The 16,954-nt window shown below is 35.6% G+C and overlaps 1 long non-coding RNA gene across 4 annotated transcripts; it reads left to right on the top strand.

Moving 5' to 3' along the window:
* Nucleotides 1-1,478: 1,478 nt before the first annotated feature.
* Nucleotides 1,479-3,902, top strand: LOC116021194. 4 transcript variants are annotated; one of them, XR_004098939.1, is made up of 6 exons: nucleotides 1,479-1,939; nucleotides 2,391-2,435; nucleotides 2,586-2,644; nucleotides 2,734-2,800; nucleotides 3,287-3,470; nucleotides 3,560-3,902. It is a non-coding gene; the product is annotated as an uncharacterized LOC116021194 (long non-coding RNA). The 4 variants fall into 4 exon arrangements; XR_004098938.1 differs by having other exon boundaries at nucleotides 2,560-2,644; XR_004098937.1 differs by lacking the exon at nucleotides 2,391-2,435.
* Nucleotides 3,903-16,954: the final 13,052 nt, after the last annotated feature.

Genomic DNA, 16,954 nt, shown 5'->3' with positions numbered 1-16,954 from the left:
GTAATATATGAGTACGAATCATATACAAATCTACTTACTTCAACACACAAATTATAATTCCGCAAATCACACTATAACCAATAATCACATAATATTTCACATAATTATTCAATAATAAATTACACATAAACAATTAGTAAAATGATTTTTTTTCGGGATAAAATAATTTTGAGTGAATATAAATCGTATCTGGATTTCAAAATCCACAAAACCCTTGAACCCCTACACTTATTCCGCCTCAATTTCACCTTTGGATAAAGAAGGAGCGTAAATTGACTATGATGACGAAGGTGAGAAACCAAAGGGAATATGCATAAAGTTTTTGTTCTTCTTTCGTTGGTGAAGCCAATTGAATAAAGAGAAAAGTATAGTGTCGGCGGATGAAGCAGGAGAAACAATTAGTTTTTTTTTTTTTTTTTTTTTTTTTTTTTTTTTTTTTTTTTTATTATTTAAATTTCCCCTTTTCCCCTGCGGTGTGCGTGTGTTTATGTTTATTAAAAGACAAATATATTAACTAAGGCTTATATATACACTACTACGCTATAACACTACTGTATATGCCTACGTACCTACAAATATACATATATTAGTTTTATTAGAAATTAGTTATTATTTTTAGTTTAGAATTAAATGAGAGCCATAAAATAATAATAGTAAACCAGTCTCAAATAATTTTGGGTCACATAAAATAATTTAATAATAGACTAACATAATTTTGGATCATATTATAACAATAGTTTATTCTAAAAATAATAATAGATTTATCAAAATAGTAAAAATAACCGAGGTATCACAAGTTGAGCCAACTTAGAGTTTGATCTCGGATTGAAAATGGGAACAACCTCAACTTTATAGCATCACTTGGAATCCTGTTCATCTTGATTGTTTGGCAAATCAGGTCAAAGTGCACATGAGCTTTCGGGTTCTCCACCCTTGCACCTCCAAATTGGTTGACTTGGACCATTTGAATGAGAGATGTCTTTAGCTCAAAATTTTTAGCATCCACCCCCGGGTATACAATGCAATCTTTCTCTTCAAATTCCGGTGCTAGATGGGCCGCTATTGGTGGTTGCACTCCTTGTTGAAACATAGGTGGGACACCTTGTGGAAAGTTTTGTGCAAATTGTTGAAAGAGATTGAGATTCATTTGATTTAGGAGGTGTTGCATCCCAATCCCTTGCCCTTGTTGTTGTGGTTGAGGTTGTTGTTGTTGCCCATAACCTTGGGGCATGCCACCTTGATAGAAAGGAAATTGTGCTTGTGGCATCCCCATTCCTCCTCCGAAGTAGGGGTTCACATTTGGATTCGCCATGAGTTGTTGTACCGGTATTTGGATATGAGGTACAGGTACTTGTGGCGCATTTGGTTTCCCTCCTTCACTAGTACAAAATAGAGAATAGAATTATGACTTTAGACTACCCTTCTTCACACAAGGGTAGTGTATTGTTAAAAAAAAAGGGCGGTGTCATATTTGTAAATAAATGAACAAGAAACAGCTACCCTTCCAAAAAACAAGGGTAGCGGACACATATTACTTTATGTATCCGCTACCCTTTCTCAAAGAAAAGGAAGCGGAAATAATTTCAATTAAAAAAGAAAAAGAAAAATCAAAATTAAAAACAAAAAGAAAAACAAAATTAATCCTCAATCTGAATTGAAACAACGCGACCCTTTAGGGCATACAGCAGCGAGCGCAGCCTCCCTCTGCCTCCAACGCGACTCACACCGCCGGCGACTCCAACGCCGTCCCCTTCCTCAGCTTCCCTCACCTCCGTCGTTCACCTCCCTCGCTCCTCCCACGCTAAGGCTGCCGGCGCCTACAGCAGCCACCCAAGACGCCGCCACCACCCGTCGACGCCGACGCCGACACAGGTCTGCTCTGCCGCCGCTGCTTCTGCTTCGATCCGCTGCTGCCGATTTGGATCAGTCAACGCAACAGGTTTTTCTTCTTCTTTTTTTTTTGTTAAAATTATTTCTTATAATTATCATGTAATATATATTATATTTGTTAATTTTTATAATTTTTCTTTCGAATTTTTAGTTATTTATTGTTATTTTTGTTGTTATATCCTAATATGTGTACAAATATGAATTGAATTGTTATTTTTGTTGAGATTATATAGTAATGTGTGCATATATGGTATATTATATGAATAATATGAGTAGAAGTATGAATTTTAGTTATGAATTTTGATTCTTATTATTTAATTTTGAATATTGACATTTTAATTATTGAGATGGGTGCCATTGTTGAAGTTGTGGTGGGTGTGTTTAGGGTTATGTGGGTAGTAGGATACAAACAACACTCTACCTCTTAAATTACTCTAAATTAAAGTTAAAGTTACTTGCGGTTAGTTTTAATATGTAATAATGTAATTGAGTTTGTTTAGGTTTGGCTAGAGATGTGATTGCTGATGATTTCTATTTCATATTTGGTAAGTAGAGATGCTCTAGCTTATTCTAAAAGGATTTGATTTTTCTTGGTTGTTAGCATTAACCATAAATGGTACCTACTAAAGAAATAAAAAGTTAATATTTAAACTTTGTGATTTCTTCCAGTATATCATGTGTGAAATGATCCACAGGATCCTTCTTTGGAAGTATTGATGCTGCTAGATTCAGTCTCACTGTGAAGTTAATGCAGGTTAGATTTTATTTTTGAATTCAGAGCTTTTGAAATGCTTACTTAGAGCTTGAAAGCTACACTTAGAGCTTTTGAAATGCTTACTGCAGGAAGGAAGAATGTGGGGTCAAGCTTTTATTACATTTCCATTCAGTTGAGCTTGCTCAGAATGCTTTGGTATGCCTTCTGAATTTAATTTAATGTATCTATCTTTTTCTTACCTGTATTAAGTTATGGTATTGTATGATGGTCTTTCTATTCTTATTCTATTTACATTCTATTTACCCTACTCTATCACAATAAGCTTATTGAAGTTGCAAATTACATTTTGATGTTTTTGAAACAATAAATACATAACTTCAGTTCCTTGTACAGTAATACTCACTAATACTCCATATTATATTGAAGATTAAAAATGATCAAGGCTTCCACACTTAATTTTGCTTAGTAATTGAAATCTCTTACTGCTGAATGAAATCTTGCATTGTGTTGAATTACCTGAGCAGTAACTCTTAGTGTTGATGTTAAATGTTGGATATTTTTGCTCTAGTATGAACAAGGGTTAAAGAGAATAAAAACCATAGAAATGGTTGGTTTTTGAGTAATTATTGTAATGTGTTATGAACATAAATTGAGTTTTGTTTGTGGCTTTCCGGTGGGCAGCTATGGAGCTAGCACTGTCATTGGAGAAGTTAGTGAATCAGAAACTCCTCAACCTCCATGCTGTAAAGTGTGATTAATTTCATCCAATTACTCTTATGGATTAAAGAAATTGGGTGTGATTGACCCTATATCCAGAAATTGGGTTTTTGAGTAATTATTGTAATGCAACTGTCATTGGAGATGGGTAAACTAACTTTTATACTTTTCTGCTACTTATCTCATTAATGATTGACCCTATATTTATCAAATTATTTGTTTATCAAATTATTGAAGATGGCAATGGTGTGGCATGAAGTCTGTTTCTTTCCAGAGTTATGAAGTGATTGATTTCTCATTACATATCTCATTAGTGATTGACCCTATATTTATCAAATTATTGAAGATGGCAATGGTGTGGCATGAAGTCTGGGCTGTTTCTTTCCAGAGTTATGAAGTGATTGATTTCTGGGTATTAGATCGTAGTAGCTAGCTTATGTTGTATTTGCCAATGTGTTTTGATCTTAGAAACTTTTACTTTTGGAAGAGTGCTTGTAACTTGTTTTTAGATTAAGTATTATCTTTTGTTTATAACTTGAAAGTATTTGCGTGGATTATTTTATGAGATTATTATATTGCATTGCATCTGTTAAAAGTAGTGTATGTGATATTATGTTGATGGTTAGTATTGTGTTTAAAATATTGAGTTGATGATTAGCGTTGGGTTGATGGTTAATTTATGAGTATAATTTTGATCAGGATTTTTAAAATAATTTGAAAATTTAAAAAATAATAATTTAATTTTAAAAATAAAATAAATAATCCGCTACCCTTCCTACGAAAAAAGGGTAGCAGAATAAAAAAAACAAAAAAAGAATCCGCTACCCTTCTGCGGACAGAAGGGTAGCGGATAGGCTATTATCCACTACCCTTGTGAAAGGGTAGCGGAAAGCCGGAGGCTATCAGCGACCCTGGCATCCGCTACCCTTGTAGAAGGGTAGCGGAAAGCCCTTTACAAGGGTAGCGGATGCCCAAATCTGTACTAGTGCTTGATTGTCTTCATTATGTTCCCCTTGCCATGAGTTTTGTATAGTGCTTGTTCCATTAGGAAAAATTTGCCTGGGTTGCTCGTGCCACCAGTCTCCATTTCAATCTCAAAATTTTCAAACTTCTTGAGCCACCGAAGCAAAACCCTTTTGTTCCTCCTTATGTCCTTCAAAAGCTCTTGGTTAAGGGGAAGCAAGTTCACTCTCCCCTTTGATCTTGTGTGCATAAACTAAGAGGACACCTAGCAATAAACACCAAACAAAACAAACTTGGAAGCACTTTTGGTTATGGGTTAGTGAAAATAAAACTTAAGGTAAAGTAAAACAAAAATAAAAATAAAAAACTTGATCTCCTAAGGATTTACTAACCTTAATGCTAGAAAATAAAAGTAAAAACTCAATACAACCAAATTACCAATCCCCAGCAACGGTGCCAAAAAGTGATCTAAGATTTAGGGGTGATGGTTAAACGTGTGTGAATGTCGAACCACGAGGATTGGGGTTTATGGCACGTATAAAGTCGTTACCTAAACTCTAGGCACTAAGGTCTTGGAATCCATAAGGATCCAAGTAAATCATATTTGGTTTTGGATTAAAACTAGAGTATTTTTGGTATTTTGGATTAAAGAGAAAACAAGATTAAATCTAGGATTAAATTTCAATTGGGAAAGATGGGTTAGATAAGGTATATTACTCTATTGATGCATTTGACACTTAAGTTGGGGAAAGAACATTAACCCTAGGTTCTTGAGGCAAGCACTAAAGAATCAAAGTTCCCACAACGATTAGAACAAAGGTTGCCCCATTTCCATGATGTATCAACCTAAATTCTTTAAGAGCAAAAGCTTTGTAAGCCCCAATCTACCCTTATTTCCATAGAAAGGAAATTGGGTTTGAGATTGGGAGGGTTCAAGTCTTTCATCCAATTTCCATTGTGATGAAAGACTTTCCAAAGACAAAAAATAATCACTGCGCAATAATCATTGAAAGATAGAATTATAACCCAACTCAAACTCAAGAACCCTAAATGGGTGTTCACCCCCTTTATGCAATAATCACATAAAAAGCATCAATAAGAGTAATAAACACCAAATCTAACCCATACAAGAGACTACTCGCTCATTTCTAGAGTAGACATAGCAATATCAAGCAAAGAAAGCATTAAATAGCAATAAATGTAAAGGAGAGAAGAGATGAAGAAATAGACCACTTTTGTATTAAAATGGAAGAGAAATGATGTTGAGATCCACTTCAAATCCTTGTATTCAATGCTCCGAAGAGTTTCTAGGAGTAAATCTAAGCTAATCTAAGCTAGCTAGGGTTCGAACTTCGACACAAATTGCAGAAATTTTGCTTAAATACTGTGCAGAGAACATGGCATACGGCCGTGTACATGGCCGTATGGTAGCCTGCTGATTCCTGTAGGGCGACAGGGGCAAACGACCTTGCACACGGCCGTGTGTAAGGCCGTTTGCCTGCGATTTCTAGCTTCCTCTCCGCTACGCTGATCTGAATCTCCTTGAGTGAAATCCCGGCTTCCAAAATTGTTCCTTTATGCTTCAAAAAGCCTCTTATTGACTCGTTGTGACCTATTTTATCTAGAAACATCAAACCACATAAACAAATCATAGATTCCACTCAAACTAAAGCACTTTGTTATCAAAAATGGCTAAAGTATGGGGTAAAGAGGGGTAAAGAATCAAAGGTATCATACAACAATACCGGTTTCAACAACACTCAATAGATAACGGTTAAAAGTCGTTGTCTTACCCCAGGGCTTACAACAATACCGGCTTCAACAACATAAATTTTACTTCAAAAACAGCGGTTAAAAACCGTTGTCTATTAGCATTTTTCTTGTAGTGCATCAACTTTATTCTTCTGTGTAATATAATTACTAAGGTAATTTTATAGTAATATACATACATACATATATATATATATATATATATATATATATATATATATATATATATATATATATATGTATATGTATATATTATACTGAATGTATAAAAGTATAATTGCACAATATTAGTATATTATATAATAATTATTATGATAATTAAGAAATTAATTGCATAAATATTAGTATATTTTCTTAATAATTATTATATTAATTACGCTAATAATTACATGGATATTAGTATAATCACACAATTAAATATGGGTAGTTGGATTTTTTAAATAATAATTACTATTAATTCATTCAGATATGGAGGAGGAGGAAAAAAGTAAATGTGATATGATGAAAAAGTAATATACTTAAGATAAAAAAGTAAAACTGCACTAATGTTAGTATAATTGCATAATAACTATTATGGTAATTAATCAAAAATGGGTCGTTGGATTTAATTTTATAATAATTACAATTAAATTATTTATCCTTTTATTCCATATTTATTTTGGTAATAATATAATTGCATAAATAAAATTACATATCGATTTTNTATATGTATATGTATATATTATACTGAATGTATAAAAGTATAATTGCACAATATTAGTATATTATATAATAATTATTATGATAATTAAGAAATTAATTGCATAAATATTAGTATATTTTCTTAATAATTATTATATTAATTACGCTAATAATTACATGGATATTAGTATAATCACACAATTAAATATGGGTAGTTGGATTTTTTAAATAATAATTACTATTAATTCATTCAGATATGGAGGAGGAGGAAAAAAGTAAATGTGATATGATGAAAAAGTAATATACTTAAGATAAAAAAGTAAAACTGCACTAATGTTAGTATAATTGCATAATAACTATTATGGTAATTAATCAAAAATGGGTCGTTGGATTTAATTTTATAATAATTACAATTAAATTATTTATCCTTTTATTCCATATTTATTTTGGTAATAATATAATTGCATAAATAAAATTACATATCGATTTTTTAAAATAATTGCAGACAAACAAGTCGTATATTATTTAATTAATTGAGTGATACTGTTACATTAATCTTATAATCAAATAAATGTACAATTTGAAATATTTGAATTTTTTATAATTTCTTTAATTTTATTATCTAAATATATAAGTGTATCATTTTTATTTTATATTTTAAAATATTATTACAAATAATTTTTTGATAGTATATATATATATATATATATATATATATATATATATATATGATTGCACTCTCGTGCGTACTCTCGCTCAGGAGAGAACTGCGGACATGTAACACCCCGGCTCGGCTATACCGTACATCCGGAGTAGTTACCGCCACACCTAGACTAAACCCAGCCAAGACCAGACAGAGTTCACTCTAGGTGCACAGGCTAACAAGAAAACTATTTCACATCATCATCATCATTACCCAACATATCTTCATACATATATATATAGGTGAGCAAAAGGGGTAGCTACACTAACTACCAGAATATATACAAGAGTTTAACTACGACTTACTAGCCAGCTAAGTTCATCATGGCTACAAAAGATACATGTACACAAAAAAAAAAAGGGTTCCTCCCATAACCTTTCTAATCAGTCATCCTCTTCTAAGGGGCGGTACTCCGGTTCGGAGTACGTCCCCCATACAAGATGCCAGTTGCCCGCAACCCAGGTGAGATGATCCAGGAAGTAACTAGGAGTGTACATCATGGACCACTCATCCCAACGTTCCGAAGGAGCGAGATTCCACGGACAGGGATAAAAGACAACAAATTCTAAGGGATCACTCCCTTCCAACACCTCTACCGGAAAAGACCCAAACCTAGACCTGGCCCCATCCAGAAAATTTGGCTGGCTACTGCGAACCGGGATACGAGAGGGTGTAGTTGGGTAAGTCGGAGGAGGACTGTACGGTGGGGAAGGAATAGCAGGAACATAAGCCGGTGCTGGAGAGTCAGGAGCGAATCCAGGAGCATACGGGTCGACATCAACTAAGTTTGCAAAATTTCACATTTCCAGGAATTTCATCATTTGCAAATAGAACCGCAGCTCTAATATTTATAATAATCTGAACCGCAGCTCAGAGTAACAACAATTTTCATACTGCATATAGAACCGCAGCTCTATAATAATCTGAACCGCAGCCCAGAATAACAATAATTTTCATACTCAAAAATTTTCCACTTAGTTTCCCCTAAGTAAGCACTTTGAACATTTCTCAATTCTCCTTCTCAAACCTTGGGCAGTGGCATTTCCCTGCCTTCCCGTCGGTCTCCTTATCCCAACCTAGGGCCATGGCACTCCAGCCCTCCCATAGGTCCAACCTTATTCCAACCCCGCGCCGTGGCGTTTAAGCCTTCCCGAAGGTCCCCACCTTATTCCAGAAACTAAGGGTTTGAAAACATTTTTCTTTTTCTTTCCTGGAATCAAATAGTATTTTCAAAATAATTTATTTCATCCAAATATGGTTGTGACATCCCAAAATTTCGTCACTAGTTTTGTTACAAAAAAAATATTTTTGTCAAAATTGATTTTGACAGTTTCTGTCCAGAAATTACAGTTTTGCGCAGTCCGAAAGATTGAGCCGGTAAAAATAGTTCCCGAACTCTTTTTCACTTGAAATTTTTATGGTAGAACCCTAACTCATAGTACTTGATGTTCATAAAAAGTTTTGGTCACCTAGGTTCACGAATTTACACAGAAAATTCCATTTTTGCCCTTGGCAGTGTGCTGTCCAGCATTTTTCCTTCTCTGGACCAGTTTTGGGAAAAATTCCGAAAACCATACTTATACTACTCCAAAAATTATGAAAGTTTATATGCGGCTTCTACACTTATAGAAATACATGTTTAAAAAAAATTGGACCAAAATAATTTACCGATTTTTCCCAGAAATTCACGGAAGTTACTGACAGAAATCTGTCCTGATTTCCTTTCTCTATTTCCACAAGTATAAGCTTATATAGACATAAATACAACATATACAAGCATATCCAAGCTATGAACTTGTATACGAAAATATTCCCAAAGCTCCAAAAACACCATATTTCAACTAAAATCAATTATCCAAATTCAAGTGACTAATTCCAACTTAAGGGAATTCCTTACCTCACAAGTGTGTAATATCACCGTAAAAGTAGTCTTGAACCTTTATCCCCAAGTTTCACCGAAAAACCCTAGGTAGAATACACCACCATAACAACATATTTAAGAAATCTTTACCTACAATCAAGTTCTAGGGAAGAAATCAAGACTTTTTAACCGAATAAAACCGCAAACTTACCGAATAGTTGAAGACTTGTGTGGAGATTGGCTATGGAAGCTTGAAGCGAGGAAGAAGAGGATGAAGAAGATGAAAGCTCACACTCTCTCCCTCTCTTTGTATTTCGGCCAAGGCAAGAACAAAAGGGCAAGGAGAATAAACATGTTTTAGACACTTAGTACTTTGAGGGGAATGTTTGCATGGAAGAATTAAAATAGAATAAAATAATGGTGTATTTTTAAACTTATCAGTTGGGGTCCAAACAGATAAAGTTTCGGTAGAAAATAATCTGGATAGAATAATTCTCGAAACCAAAAAATTTATTCCAGACTAACCCTCAAAATTGGGCTAGGTTCGGTACACCGCGAAATTTTAGCGATGTACGATCAAAATAAATTTTCGCTGCTATGGGCTGATTTAATTGAATAGGAAGTTCAAGAATAATAATATGGTGTCTAATAATCCATTTCCTAGGATAATCGGGTCCGAATACCAGCTCCTAAAATTTTACGGTTCGTGACCGGCACGAACGATCGCAACTTAATAACAACTATACTTCCTTAAAAAAAATTATTTCGAAGCATCGGTCACTTATCTTATGAATGTCATAGCTTAAAGACATATTTTCTGAACCTCAAACTTATCGAAATAGACGAGGGGTTACAGGAAAAATCACAACCGTTCACGTGTCCAGATCAACGAATCAGATGCAATTTTTAAAAAATGACGCGGTTGCGTTTTCGTAAATAACTGGAACTTTGGTGCACCTAGTTTCACTTACAAGTGCACGTAGTTTCACTTAAAAGTGCACCTAGTTTCACTTACAAGTGCACCTATTTTTACTTACAAGTGCGAGTAATTTACCTTGTTAATATTCATGCACCTATTTTCGCAAATATTTTCACTTACAAATGCAAGTAATTTACCTTGTTAATATTCATGCACCTGGTGCAACCTAGGTGCACCTAATTATAACATTAGGTGCACCTAGTTATAACATTAGGTGCACTTAGTATTGATGCTTAGTGTACAATTCACTTGTTCATGTAATACATTTTACTTGTATCTACAATACATTTTACTTGCACTTGTGCAAGTAATTTAGTTTGTTAACATTCATGCACTTGGGTGCAACCTACGTGCACCTAGTTATAACATTAGGTGCATCTAGTTATAACATTAGGTGCACTAATTAGTATTGATGCTCATTGTACAATTTACTTTCACTTGTTATACAGTTTACTTGCACGTGTGCACCTATTTTCACTTACAGGTGCAAGTAATTTACCTTGTTAACATTTATGCACCTGGGTGCACCTATGTGCACCTAGTTATAACATCACATGCACCTAGGTATAACGTTATGTGCAACTGCATTCTGAACACGTGGCGCGCCGTGATTCGTCCGCAGTTCTCTCCTGGGCGGCCAGTACGCACCTTAACACGATAATACTATTGGACAAAATAAATTATCATAAGATCCTTTTAATTAGGAAGAGTTAATTCCATTTTTGGTCCTAGATTTATAGGTGACAGTCCACTTTTCGTCCCTTTTCATTAGAACATCCATTTGTGGTCCTAGTATTATTGTGACATGATCATTTTTTGGTCTTGCGTCAATAAAATCGTTGAAATGTCGTTAAATACAACAACATTTAGATCTTTTTTATACATAGTAGATTGACCACTATATTTTTTATGTTTATTTTTTTTTAAAGAATCATAATTAAACACCGAAATGCTTTTGTATTTAACGATATTTAAACTGTTTTGTTGATAGAGGACCAAAAATGGTCATGTAATAATAATATTAGGACCAAAAGTGGATGTTCTGATAAAAAAGGACTAGTGTCTTATACGCAGCATAATAATAAATATTGTGTAGTGTGTGTTTCACGCGAATAAGTAAGCATAAATAAATAATGCAAGTAAATAAAGACACAAGAATTTATTGTGGTTCGGATATGTATGTAATCTTCTTACTCCACTTTCTCCTATCTCTAGGAGGAATCCACTATATCCAGCACTCCTTGGTTACATGATACAATGAATTATCCATGATCTAGTGTTTTGATCACCAAGCCCACACTAATCGTGCCCTTCTGTAATCTAGCACTTTGATCACCAAGCCCACACTAAATTACGCCCTGTGATCTAGTGCTTTGATCACCAAGCCCACACTAATCACGCCCCAACTAGTACTTTGATCGCTAGGCCCACACTAATCACGCCCCAACTAGTACTTTGATCGCTAGGCCCACACTAGCTGCACCAGGATTTCACACTCCTTTGTGACAATCCTTTGTGACAATCCCCTTTGAGACTCTTCAGTAGATGCTTCAATGTAGATCAAGTCTCTCTCAGATGAAGATTAGCACTCTAGATTTTTCACTTGTTTAATTTCGAATTTAGCACTTTGCTTGCTTGTTGTTTCTAAAAAAATGCACGTTGTCCTTAGCTGCTTCAAATCTTCATCAATTTATAGGCAATTGAGAGTTTGTCGGTTGGAAAAAGACGCTCCCGATTTTGAATCTTTTTCAGCTAGATTCATAGCCTTTTCAGTCTATAGATAGACTTTAATATTTTTAATGTTATGTGAGACATTACAAATATTCTGGCCGGGCTCTATGTCTTCAATAATGCATGTTGGTGCACACGCCGTTCTGGTGAATTAATCTTCAAATATTGCTCCAACCTTGACCTTTTCTATTTTGGATTTAGATACCTTCCAAATATAACTTGAGCTCATATTTATTACCTTAGGAATATATTTCGGCCTTCAATTTAATTTGGGTTGAGATCTTTGTGAAATTGCTTCTGTAATTGAATCTCCAAAATTAATTTCCTTATGAAATTGGATCCTTTGTAATTTTCAGCCCTTGCAATTTCGGCCCTTGTAATTAATCCCATGGTAAATCTCATCTCTATGCCAATTTGGATTTCATCTCATGGAATCTCATCCCATTGCAATCATCTCATGAAATCTCATCCATTGCAAACTTCATCCCATAGTCAATTTTATCCCATGTTGAATTGCATCCCAAGCTTAATTTTGTCCCATGGCCAACTTTGAAATCTCATCCCATGGCTAATTTTGAAATCTCATCTTTTCTCATGAATATTGAATCTCAACCCTTGAACTTCATCTGGGTTTCACGCCATTTTCCCTTGGAATTAATTTCGAGTTAAATTCTTCTGAAAATTCATCCCATACTTTAGCTCCTTATGCAATTTCGACTCCCTTCAAAATTTACCTTATAAAATATAGTCAGTGGGATTTTGCTAATTCGAGATTAAGCTCATTAACCACTCCGTCCAAACGGAACTTTGGTTAACTAATAGTTCTTTTTGATGTAGTTCCTTCTTCAATCTTCATATATACTTCAATGCCATCATCTTCTCCAATATTGCAGTGTGCATGATGTTCTTCAAGCCTTATATCTTCATGACTTTGGATATCTCCATATTTGCTTTCTTTGAGATGATTTATCAAAATTATTTTTCTTTGACTTTTTCCTTTGGATCTTAACCACGCCTAATACTAAAAATAAAACTTTCAGGGGGTCTAATATTTTTCAGTATATTTTGGCATATCAAAATCTAATACAATTTATTCCTAACAATCCCTTTCATTTGTACTTCTTTCAAATTTTTACCATTTTATGTCTATTCTTTGTACAGAGTCTTTAGAGATTGTCCATGCCTTCTACTAGTACTCCCCATTTAACTTCCTCAAGTCATACTCGTTGACATTTTTTTATCCCCACCCACCTCTCTCTCTCTCAATGCCATTTTTCTCTGTTTCTTCCCCCTTTCTCCCTCCGCCATTTTCTCTCATTTCTTCCATGTTCCTTACCCCCCCATCTCTTTCCATTATTTTTCTCTCGTTTGTTTCTTTCCTTCACCTATGTTTCTTCTACCTCCCTTTTTCCACAACTCTTGACTGTTATTTGTAATTCATCATGACTTAGCTATATGCAGAAATGTTACCCAGGTATTCAACACATTTGATGTTTTTGATTTGTGAAGTTTATTCTCCGGTATTTTGTAACCAGTATTTAACACATTTGATTTTTTTTTTGATTTGTGAAGTTTATCCCCAGTATTTTGTACCTAGGTGACTACATACTTTTCATGTGCGGATCAAAAGATTGTGTGTTTGGAGTTGCCCCTATAGGAAACAATTCTCGAAATACCCAAGAAAATGGACGAAAATAGAAAATCCACTAAAACAAAAAAAAAACAAGAAAAAAGTTCCAGGAATTTAAACCTACAACAAAGGTTAGATAAACCTGGAATATAGGGACGGTGTAGAATGGACTTTTAGGGTAGTTGGAAGCACGAGTCGTGTTGTCACTATCCTTAAAACCTTATTTGCCGCTTCCCGAGGTGCTGAAACGTTGCGGCCTAGGCTTCCCAGGATAAAACGTGCTACGATCCGCCGTTTGAGCACTCAAACTTGGACCCGGCGAACGAGAACGTGGGATGAACACAGGTGGCTAGAAAGAAGGAGAGCAGAGTTTCGAGGTGGAAAATATTTCGTGTATATCACGTATATGTTCTACTCATTCTTTTTTTTATAAAAAACTGCTGCTCACCTGGAAATATATAGGAGATGAAGGATTAATGGCATTTATCATGGCATTCATTCCTGGCAAGGTAACCTCCACCCACTAACCAAGTATTAACTTTGCCATTAACATGAAATTAACTCTAAAAAAAAAATATTGGAATTAATCTGAAATTAATTCCGTAACATATTGAGTTAATCACTTGAACGGTCACATTGGAAGTGAACCGTTTTGGCCAAAGTCTCTTGCGAGAGGTTATTGCAGTTACGCGCGGAAGATCGCCTTCGAGAGGTGACTCAGAGCTACGATTGATCGAATTGTGCAAGCTTCGAGAGTTCAACTCTTAGCCGCAAGCTATCGATCGGTGCGACCAGGAGATCACCGCTATCGCAAGCTTCCATCGCAACTACACTTCGAGACGTCGTTCGTGTCGCGCGGGCGTCACCCGCACGAGACATCAAGTGATGTCTCGAAGTGTCGAGACATCACTTGATGTCTCGAACTGCCGTGCCGCGAGAGACTATGTCTCGTGCGCTGCCGCTCGAGAGATCGAAGTCTCGACGACTGAGATGGATAAAATCGTTCGTTTTTTTTTTTAACTTAGCCCGCAGGTGCCGGCGCACACAAGTTCAAGCCTTTCGAACTCATTTTGGGATTTGATTTGCACCCCCCCCCTGTGCGCGAGAGAGAGCATCTATGCTATACAAGTTAATTAGTCATAAAATGACTCTTGTATATATAATGGGTGAAATCTTCTTCCCAAACCAATGTGGGACAAAGCTACTTAAGCTTTTCCACAATTTTTTTTTCCATCTCAATGGGTCTACTTTGAGAACCAATTTCTCATTCACCCATTATCCATTTTGAGCGTATAATATATCGATCTCTTCGTCTAAGAACGAAGAATCCGAATCCACTTTGACCCGACCCAAATCGGATGTGGACCCTACATATAATTATACCACAAAACGGCCACTTAAAATGCCATTTATTGCCATTTTTCCCAACAATCCCCCACATGAATGAAAATTGTTTTCGGGATAATTTTGGAAAACGGAAACAACTGTGTTCAACGGTTGATTCCTGCATAGCAGAGGTAGGTTTAACCCTTTGAACCTTGCCTTGTGAAATCTATGTACTCTACTGGCTGTACGGTAGAACGTGATGTCTTTGAACCGACTGCCGTTTGTGTAGACATTGACAGATCTCACACAGGAACCTTCCAACCACGTCCTGTTCTCATGACTGTGCCCATTTTGGTCGTGGGTCACCGTTCCTGGTTCTGCAAGAGTTTCTAAAGAATTAAGCCCCTTCAATTCTCCTTTGAAGCGACCCTCACTTCTCTCTCACATAGGTGATTCTTTCTCGAGTTTCCCGCAACTCAACATATGTCCATTTAACATTGCATACGCAGCATATGTCAGATGACAGTCGAATCATTAAAACACTAATGTGCTAGCCTCAATCGGGAGTCACTGTTTTAACGAGGAGTGGTGGGGGTCGGGGACCCCCACAGTGACACGCTCATTCCATGATTTAGTTGTCCCATTGAACCTAGGTGCCAGCTAGGTTGGGTATCCACTATGGAATTTATATTACCAAGGGCTTTAGACCCATTCCTCGTATCAATTTCTCAACAACCAAAGGTTACCCTTTAGGTTAGCGGCCGCTACGTTGTCCTCTGACCTTATAATCAACAGAGACAACTCCCGTTGCGAGAAATTGTTTAATGGTATTCTGTCTACGACTTATAAGTCTAGACTACCATACAACTCCATACTCAACCAATTTTTTTTTTTTTTTTTTTGGATTGACTATCGCAAAACAATAACATTGGAGGTATGAGTTTTTCCAACTCGGGAACATCCTCAACACGAATGGCATTACCATTCAACCTCTCGAGACACAGGTGTCCGTAGATTACGAGAATTTCCACTTTTTGACTGACTATCCCGGCTCACATCAACCATGTAGCCACTCATGGACTTAACGTCCTTTAGATATCCGGTTAAGGTGCTATACTTTCCAAGTATGGCTGGATATCATACTTAGTGCAGTCCAAAATTATAAGTATACCATAGGTATCTCATAATTTTCCTACTATTGCCTTCTAGTGCGTAGCACTAGGGTTACTCGTATCACTACAGAGTTTATAAACCGCAAGGCAATATTTGGCCAAATACAACACTTAGATACAATTGAACTTACCAAAATCGGAGTGTATTCTCATCGAGAAGTACAATCTTTGTGATTTTTGGATAGTTAGTATCTAACGTTGTCCAAGCTACTTGATTATCATCCTTTGCAAGGATTTAATCAACACAATGAGATTGACTTCACACGAGACCAGCAAGTCCTCTCATGATTTTAATCCCGAAGATTTAAATCTGCCAATTCATATCTTTCACGTCAAATTTCCAATTTAACATGATCCTGGTAGATTTGATCACTCGATCATTTCTATCCACGATGAGTTTATCGTGTATAAACATATAGTAACGCCATCGTCTATTGTATGCCATACATAGACTTTTTGTCACTTTGTTTATACTAAACTTGTTGGTTTATCATTGTATGATCGAAACATCACGTGCCAATATTTCAGACTTATTGTTTTTACCATACAAGGATTTTTCTAAGTTACACGCTTTCTTTCATAGTGAGGAACCAACAGAACCCTTAGGCCGTTCCTTGTCTATAAAGATAGTGGTTCATCCATTTGATGAACTTCCAAAACCCACGCAGTGGTTAGGGTAAGTGTCATCCTTATGGATTATTATTCTCACACGAGAGAATACACATTAAAGTAATCAAGGCACTCTCAAGTAATCTTCAATTACTGGCATGTCCTTATACTTCAATGAAATTAACTAGTTTTATCTTCCAACCCGAT

This window comes from Ipomoea triloba, chromosome 5 (assembly GCF_003576645.1).
Source record: "Ipomoea triloba cultivar NCNSP0323 chromosome 5, ASM357664v1".
Lineage (NCBI taxonomy): Eukaryota > Viridiplantae > Streptophyta > Magnoliopsida > Solanales > Convolvulaceae > Ipomoea > Ipomoea triloba.
This window is presented reverse-complemented; position numbering and strand designations above follow the sequence as displayed.